We start from the raw sequence: 6,733 nt of genomic DNA on the forward strand, positions 1-6,733 counted from the left end.
TTCTCTGTAAATTTTGGGGCTTAAACCCTTATCTGAAATATTATTGGCAAATATGATTTCCCATGTAGTGGGCTTTCTTCTTATTTTGTTGATGGTTTCTTTTGCTGTGTAGATGCTTTTTATTTTGATGTAGTCCCATTTGTTTATTTTCTCTTTAGTTTCTATTGCCCTAGGAGCTGTGTCGGTAAAGATATTGCTTCGGCATATGTCTGAGATTTTGCTGCCTGTGGATTCATTTATCTTCCTTTTGTTAAGTTGTATGAGTTCTCTGTAAATTTTGGAGATTAAACCCCCATCTGAAATATTTTTATGGTTTCCTCTAGTATTTTTATGGTTTCCTGTCTTATGTTTAAGTCCTTTAGCCATTTTGAATTTGTTTTTGTGTATGGTGTAAATTGCTGATCTAGTTTCATTTTTTTACATGTATCTGACCAAATTTCCCAGCACCATTTATTGAAGAGACTGTCTTGACTCCATTGTATGCTCTTGCCTCCTTTGTCAAATATTAATTGAGCATAATGGCTTGGGTTGATTTCTGGGTTCTCTGTTCTGTTCCATTAGTCTATATGTCTGTTCTTTTGCCAGTACCCGGCAGTTTTGAGAACCCTGGCTTGGTAATATAGTTTGATATCTGGTATTGTGATCCCTCCAATTTTGTTCTTCTCTCTAAAGATTGCTATGGCTATTCAGGGTCTTTTTTTATTCCAGATGAATTTTTGGAAAGTTTGTTCTAGGTCTGTGAAATATGCCATAGTATTTTAATAGGGATTACATTGCATCTGTAGATTGCTTTGGGAAGTATGGACATTTCAATGATGTTGATTCTACCAATCCATGAACATGGTATGTTCTTCCATTTGTTTATTTCTTCCTCTATCTCTTTTTTCAATGTCCTGTAGTTTTACGAGTACAAGTCTTTTACGTCCTTAGTTAAATTTATTCCTAGGTATCTTAATTTTTATGGTGCAATGGTAAATGGGATTATTTTTTTCATTTCACTTTCTGGGAATTCATTATTGGTATATAAAAAGGCCATAGATTTCTGGGTGTTAATTTTGTATCCTGCTACATTCCAAATTCATTTATTAGGTCTAGTAGTTTTTTGATGGCATCTTTGGGGTTTTTCTATGTATAGTATCATGTCATTTGTGAAAAAGGACAGTTTTACTTCTTCTTTTCCAATTTGGATGCCTTTTATTTCTTCTTCTCCTCTGATCACTATGGCTAGCACTTCCAGTACTATATCGAACAGGAGTGGTGAAAGTGGGCATCCCTGTCTTGTTCCTGTTCTCATGGGAAATGGGTTTAGATTTTGCCCATTGAGTATGATGTTGGATGTAGGTTTGTCATACAAGGCTTTTATTATGTTGAAGTACATTCCTTCTATTCCCACTTTGCTGAGAGTTGTTATCAAGGAAGGATGTTGGATTTTGTCAAATGCTCTCTCTGCATCGATTGATATGATTATGCGATTTTTGTCTCTCAGTTTGTTTATGTGATGTATCACATTTATTGATTTGTGGATATTGTACCATCCTTGCATCCCCGGAATAAATCCCACTTTGTCATGGTGTAATGATATTTCTAATGTAATGCTGGAATTTCGTTGAGGATTTTACCAACTATGTTTATCAGGGATATTCACCGTAGTTCTCTTTCTTTGTGGTATTTTTATCTGTTTTGGAAATTAGGATAATGCTGGCTTCATAGAAAGAGCTTGGAAGTGTGCCTTCTTCTTGAATTTTTTGGAATAGTCTGAGGAGGATAGGTATTAGTTCTTCTTTGAAAGCTTGGTATAAGTCCCCTGAAAAGCTGTCAGGCCAGGGCTTTCAGTTGCTGGAAGAATTTTGATCACTGCTTCAATTTATTTGGTAGTTATCGGCCCATTCAGGTTTTTTTATTCTTCCTGATTGAGTTTTGGGAGCTTGTATTTTTCTAAGAATATGTCCATTTTATCTAGTTTGTCCATTTTGTTGGAATAGAGCTGTTCATTGTATTTTTTCATAATCTTTGTATTTCTGTGAGGTCTGTTGTTATTTCTCCTCTTTCATTTCTGATTTTGTTTATTTGGGTCCTCTCTCTTTGATTCTTGGTGAGCCTGGCTAGAGGTTCATCGATCTTGTTTATCCTTTCCAAGAACCCACTCTTGGTTTTGTTGATGTTTTGTATTGTTTTTTTGGTCCCTATATCATTTATCTCTGCTCTGATCTTTATTATTTCCTTCAACTTACGCTGGGCTTTTCTTATTTCTCAGTTTATAAATCTTTGAGTTGTAGGGTTAGATAATTTATTACCATCTTTTCTTGTTTTTATTTTGTTTTTGTTTTGTTTTTTTTGAGATAGGCCTGCAGGGCTATGAACTTCCCTCTCAAGACTGCTTTCACTGTGTCCCATAGATTTTGGATTGTGTGTTTTCATTGTCATTTGTTACCATGATGCTTTTTATTTCTTCTTTGATCTCTTTGGTAACCCAATCATTGTTTAATAGCATGCTATTTAGCCTCCAGGTGTTTGATTTTTTCATTGTATTTATTGTACTTGATTTCTACTTTTATGCCCTTGCGATCTGAGAAGATGCTTGATATGATTTCAATATTCTTTAAATTGAAGACATTTTGCCTGTGTCCCAATATGTGGTCTATCTTTAAAAATGACCCATGTGCACCTGGGAAGAATGTATATTCTGTGACTTTGGGGTGAAATGTTCTGAAGATGTCAATTAATTCCAATTGATCTAGTGAGTCATTTAGGATTGATGTTTCTTTGCTAATTTTTTGTTTAGATAGTATCTGCCTGGCTCAGCTACGACTGTCACTCCTGAGTCTGATGGAAAATACTTGTCCAGGGCTGGTTTGATTATACTGGTGATCTCCTCAAACTTAAGCTTTGCATCTTCAGATCCAGGAAAGCCACCATCAATATCTAGCAGATACATGTTGAAACAGACCTCAGCCCTCATGTCAAAGACACAGTGGGCATTAGAGATGGCCTGCACGAAGGTCTCAGGGTTGGTAGAGCCACTGCCCACGTGGAAGCTGACACCGATGACATCAATGTTTTGCTCCTTGGCCCGTTCCAAAAGAAGCCTGGAGCGTGACACCAAATGTAACACTGAGACGACAGACAGCTGAGGAGTCATCGGTGGCAATCCGCAAACCAGCTTTGGCTTTGGATGTGCCCTGGCAACCTTCATCAGCTCGACTTTGCTATAGAAAGTCATCATCTGGACTCCGTTATTGGCAGCATATTTAATCTGAGACACTTGTTTACAAGGGTTTTCATAGATGATCCTGTCTGGAGACACCCCAAGACTCTGCACCAACTATATTTCAGTCTTTCTGGCACAATCAAATCCCGTCCAGATGGCAGCTAGAGTCTTCACTATGGTTCTCTTGTCATTGCATTTGACTGCATAACGGGGTGACCTGAGGAAGAGCTTTTAGCCATCTCAGATGTTTCTTTTGAATGTCTCCCAGGTCCACAACATAGAAGTCATCCTTATCATCGGAAGAAGAGACTGCATTAATTTTTTGGTCCAGAATGTCCTTGGCAGTAAAGGCCTCATCGAGGAAATGGCAGTCAAACTCTTCATTACTAACGCTGTTCATGTTCATGGTTTCTGGATGTTCCAAAATGCAACACAAAGGGAAATGAAGAGATGGGACTTAGGAAATTATTGCCAGCTGTTCACAAACGCAGCTCTCCAGGAATTCCCAGTCCATGGAAGGTGGGTTCTCTCAGTGCAGCAGTGAGAATGTCCCTAGAGTGCAGGACGCCTCACGCCCATACCATGGAGCCGCTGCGCAGAGCACGCAGGACCGCGGGCCCCTCAGCTGCCTCGCTGCCTCCTGTGGAGATGGTGGGCCCAAGTTGCGCCAGAGTGCTGGCAGAGGGGCGGTGTGGAGGCTAAGGGTCGGACCTCTTCTCCCTTTTATTAATGCTGTTCTCTTTGGAAGAAGTCACTCCAATTCCTTGGAGGCAGAGGACATATAAATTATTTTACATGGAACACATATCTTTTCCTCTACTTATTTATTATTTCAATCATTTAATTTATATCATATATACTCATGGGTATTTATTTCATACTTTAGGTTATAAGCCAATACTTATTTATTTTAATGCTCAAAATGTTCTACCCTTAGCCACTGTAAGCTCATTCAGTTGACTCCTATTTTCCTTTAAACTGATGCTTGTAATTATTTCTGAGCTCTTTCTTATTGTTTGGCACTAAAGATGTTTCCCTGACCCAGCCCTGGATACCATTCTCCAAGGAGCCCTGATTCCTTTTATTGGAGAATGGTATTAGAAACCTAAATCTTGGCTTTGAGGTGTTACAACATCATTTAATCTATTTATATAATAAGCAGTGCCCGTGATGACCAGGACGACCAAATGGCCGGTCACCATGAGGTGTATTGGGCAACTCTCGGTCCCTTCCCCCGCCCCGGAGTCTCCCATCTCAGCATGGCGAACGGGGAACCTCAGGGAATGGAGCAGAGGGGCGGGACTGGTGAGCAGGCAGAAAAGCGACCTCTTGGTTTCTCCCCCTGGCCGCAGGCTCCAGGGAACCAGAGCCATGCTATGATCGGGGAAGCAAGGTGAGTGGCAGTGGGGTGAGACTGACAAGTCGGGGTGGAACAGCGACCCCTTGGTCTCTCCCCTCCCCTACCCCCTCACGGCCACAGGAACCGGAGCTATGCTGCGATCAGGGAACCAAGGCGAACCAGGGGTGGCAGTAGGGATTGGTGAGTGGGCAGACGATGGCCTAGGACCCTAACCGCACATGATTTCGTGCACACTGGGCCTCTAGTAGATGAACAAAAATCAAGGCTCACCAGATATTTAAGTGAATCTTAAAATATGAAAGAAAATATTCAAGATAAATAGCCAGCAAAAGTGATACTCAAGAAAATAGTGATAACATAGGGAATAGGCAAACTGGCAAAAAAAAAAGCAGCATCCTCAAACCATAATACCCAAAATATGAGAACAGCATGCTACACGAAAAACTAAATTATTTTCATATAAAAGAGTTCATGAAAATCAAAGCTGATGACTTCAGTTTTTTTTAAAAAAAATAAAATTATTGAAGGCATTGAAAATCAGGTCAGCTGAGCTGAGTGGAAACGGCCAGCGCAAAGCATTTTTCCTTTAGAGCAAATGCCTCGTTAAGAAACATGAAATGCAGTATTGACTCGTGTGGAGGCGGAGGCACTGAAAGGGCTGCAGCACTGGGAAGTGTAGCTCTCCTTTACTCTCCACACCGGTGATTTCACCCATTATAAACTCATCTCTTCCCCTTTTTCTGATTCAACTTCCTCTTAATGCTGATCAATAAAAGCAGCTGTGATTATCTAAGTCAGTGATGGGCAATCTTTTGAGCTTGGTGTGTCAAACTTTGCCAAAAAACTGAGCATAACTCGGGTAGTGTGTCACTTTGAGGAAAAAACATTATTTCGCAAATGTTTCATCCTCAGGAGCAGCAAATGTTTCATCCTCGGCATGCGGCCGCCTCAGCGGCCACGTGTCATCAGAAATGGCTACGCGTGTCAGTGCTGACACTCGTGTCATAGGTTCGCCATCACTGATCTAAGTAGCAGGTCCCAAGCCTCAGATGGAGAACAAGATGGGTCTTGTGGTGGCAGTCCTGGGAATCCTAGGGACACATCTCTTAGTGTCAGGAGGGGATAGTCAGATTCCTTTTCAGACTGGTTCCTCCCACTATCATATGTAATCTTTATATGGAGTATTCACTCTCTTTTAAATGAAATGTAAAATGAGACATCAATAAAAATAGCACTCATTGAAATAGGACTTATATCTACATTTCTTCAAATATTCCTCACTAATTAAGTAGTTGAGCCACTTTTTCAATCACAAGGCCCTCGAGTCTAATGAACTGTCATGATTAGAAAAACAAGTGATGTGGTCTTAATGTCACTCTCCAGAAACAGTCTCAGTAAGTTATCTCACCAAGAAATTAGTATGTACAAGGATATTTTCTCTATCTCAATGTGTAAATTGGCCCCAAATTTCAGGATAAATAGGCTTTTTCTTCATATAGCTGAACCAACAAGTTGTGCTGACCTTATTTGGCAATTTCCAAAGCAGGTATCTTGTTCCATGTGAAATATTGGCTACAGGGTCTCAGATGTTGCCATTGCTGTATTAATAGTGATCATTATTTTCCATTACATTATAATATTTAAATTTAGGGCCTGGGATTGTTGACACTGATTCAAGAGCAGCAGTGACTCCTGCAGCTACCTGTGCTGAGGCCGGAGTGAGGCAACAAATAGTGCCCAGGTGCCATTAGTGTGGGTGCTCAAAGGGGCTGCTACCTGCTACTTTGTGCCTGTTTTTCTCTCCTGCCAGGCCCAAGCTCTACTGTAACTATACCCACCTTGGTTGTATTGATACAATTGTAATTAGCCTAGTTATTAATAACAGGAAAGAAGCGAAGGGAAGGCCAAATATTACAGGCATGTCATTTGGGCAGCTTCACTGGAAAGCTGCAGCTTTCCACTCTCTGGGGGTCTAACGAAGGTCAGATAGACGCATGTCCAGTGAAGTTGGAGTGACCTCGGAAGGTATTTGTCTGTCAGTCACATCTGGGAACAGGTCATTGGCCAGATGGGCATGGTCACTGCAAGAGAACTAGATTTGGGATATTTAATCCCCTAAACAAAGGAGTTTATTAAAATGACAATGAGGTACCACCTTACACATG

The 6,733-nt window shown here is 40.6% G+C and overlaps 1 pseudogene across 1 annotated transcript; it reads right to left on the reverse strand.

The window, feature by feature from the left end:
* Nucleotides 1-2,746: 2,746 nt before the first annotated feature.
* Nucleotides 2,747-3,614, reverse strand: LOC307102728 (ornithine decarboxylase-like; annotated as a pseudogene). The gene has a single exon. The product of its transcript is annotated as an ornithine decarboxylase-like (transcript).
* Between the last annotated feature and the right edge of the window lie 3,119 nt (nucleotides 3,615-6,733).

Source organism: Cnephaeus nilssonii (genome assembly GCF_951640355.1).
Source record: "Cnephaeus nilssonii genome assembly, chromosome: 7".
Taxonomy (NCBI): domain Eukaryota; kingdom Metazoa; phylum Chordata; class Mammalia; order Chiroptera; family Vespertilionidae; genus Cnephaeus; species Cnephaeus nilssonii.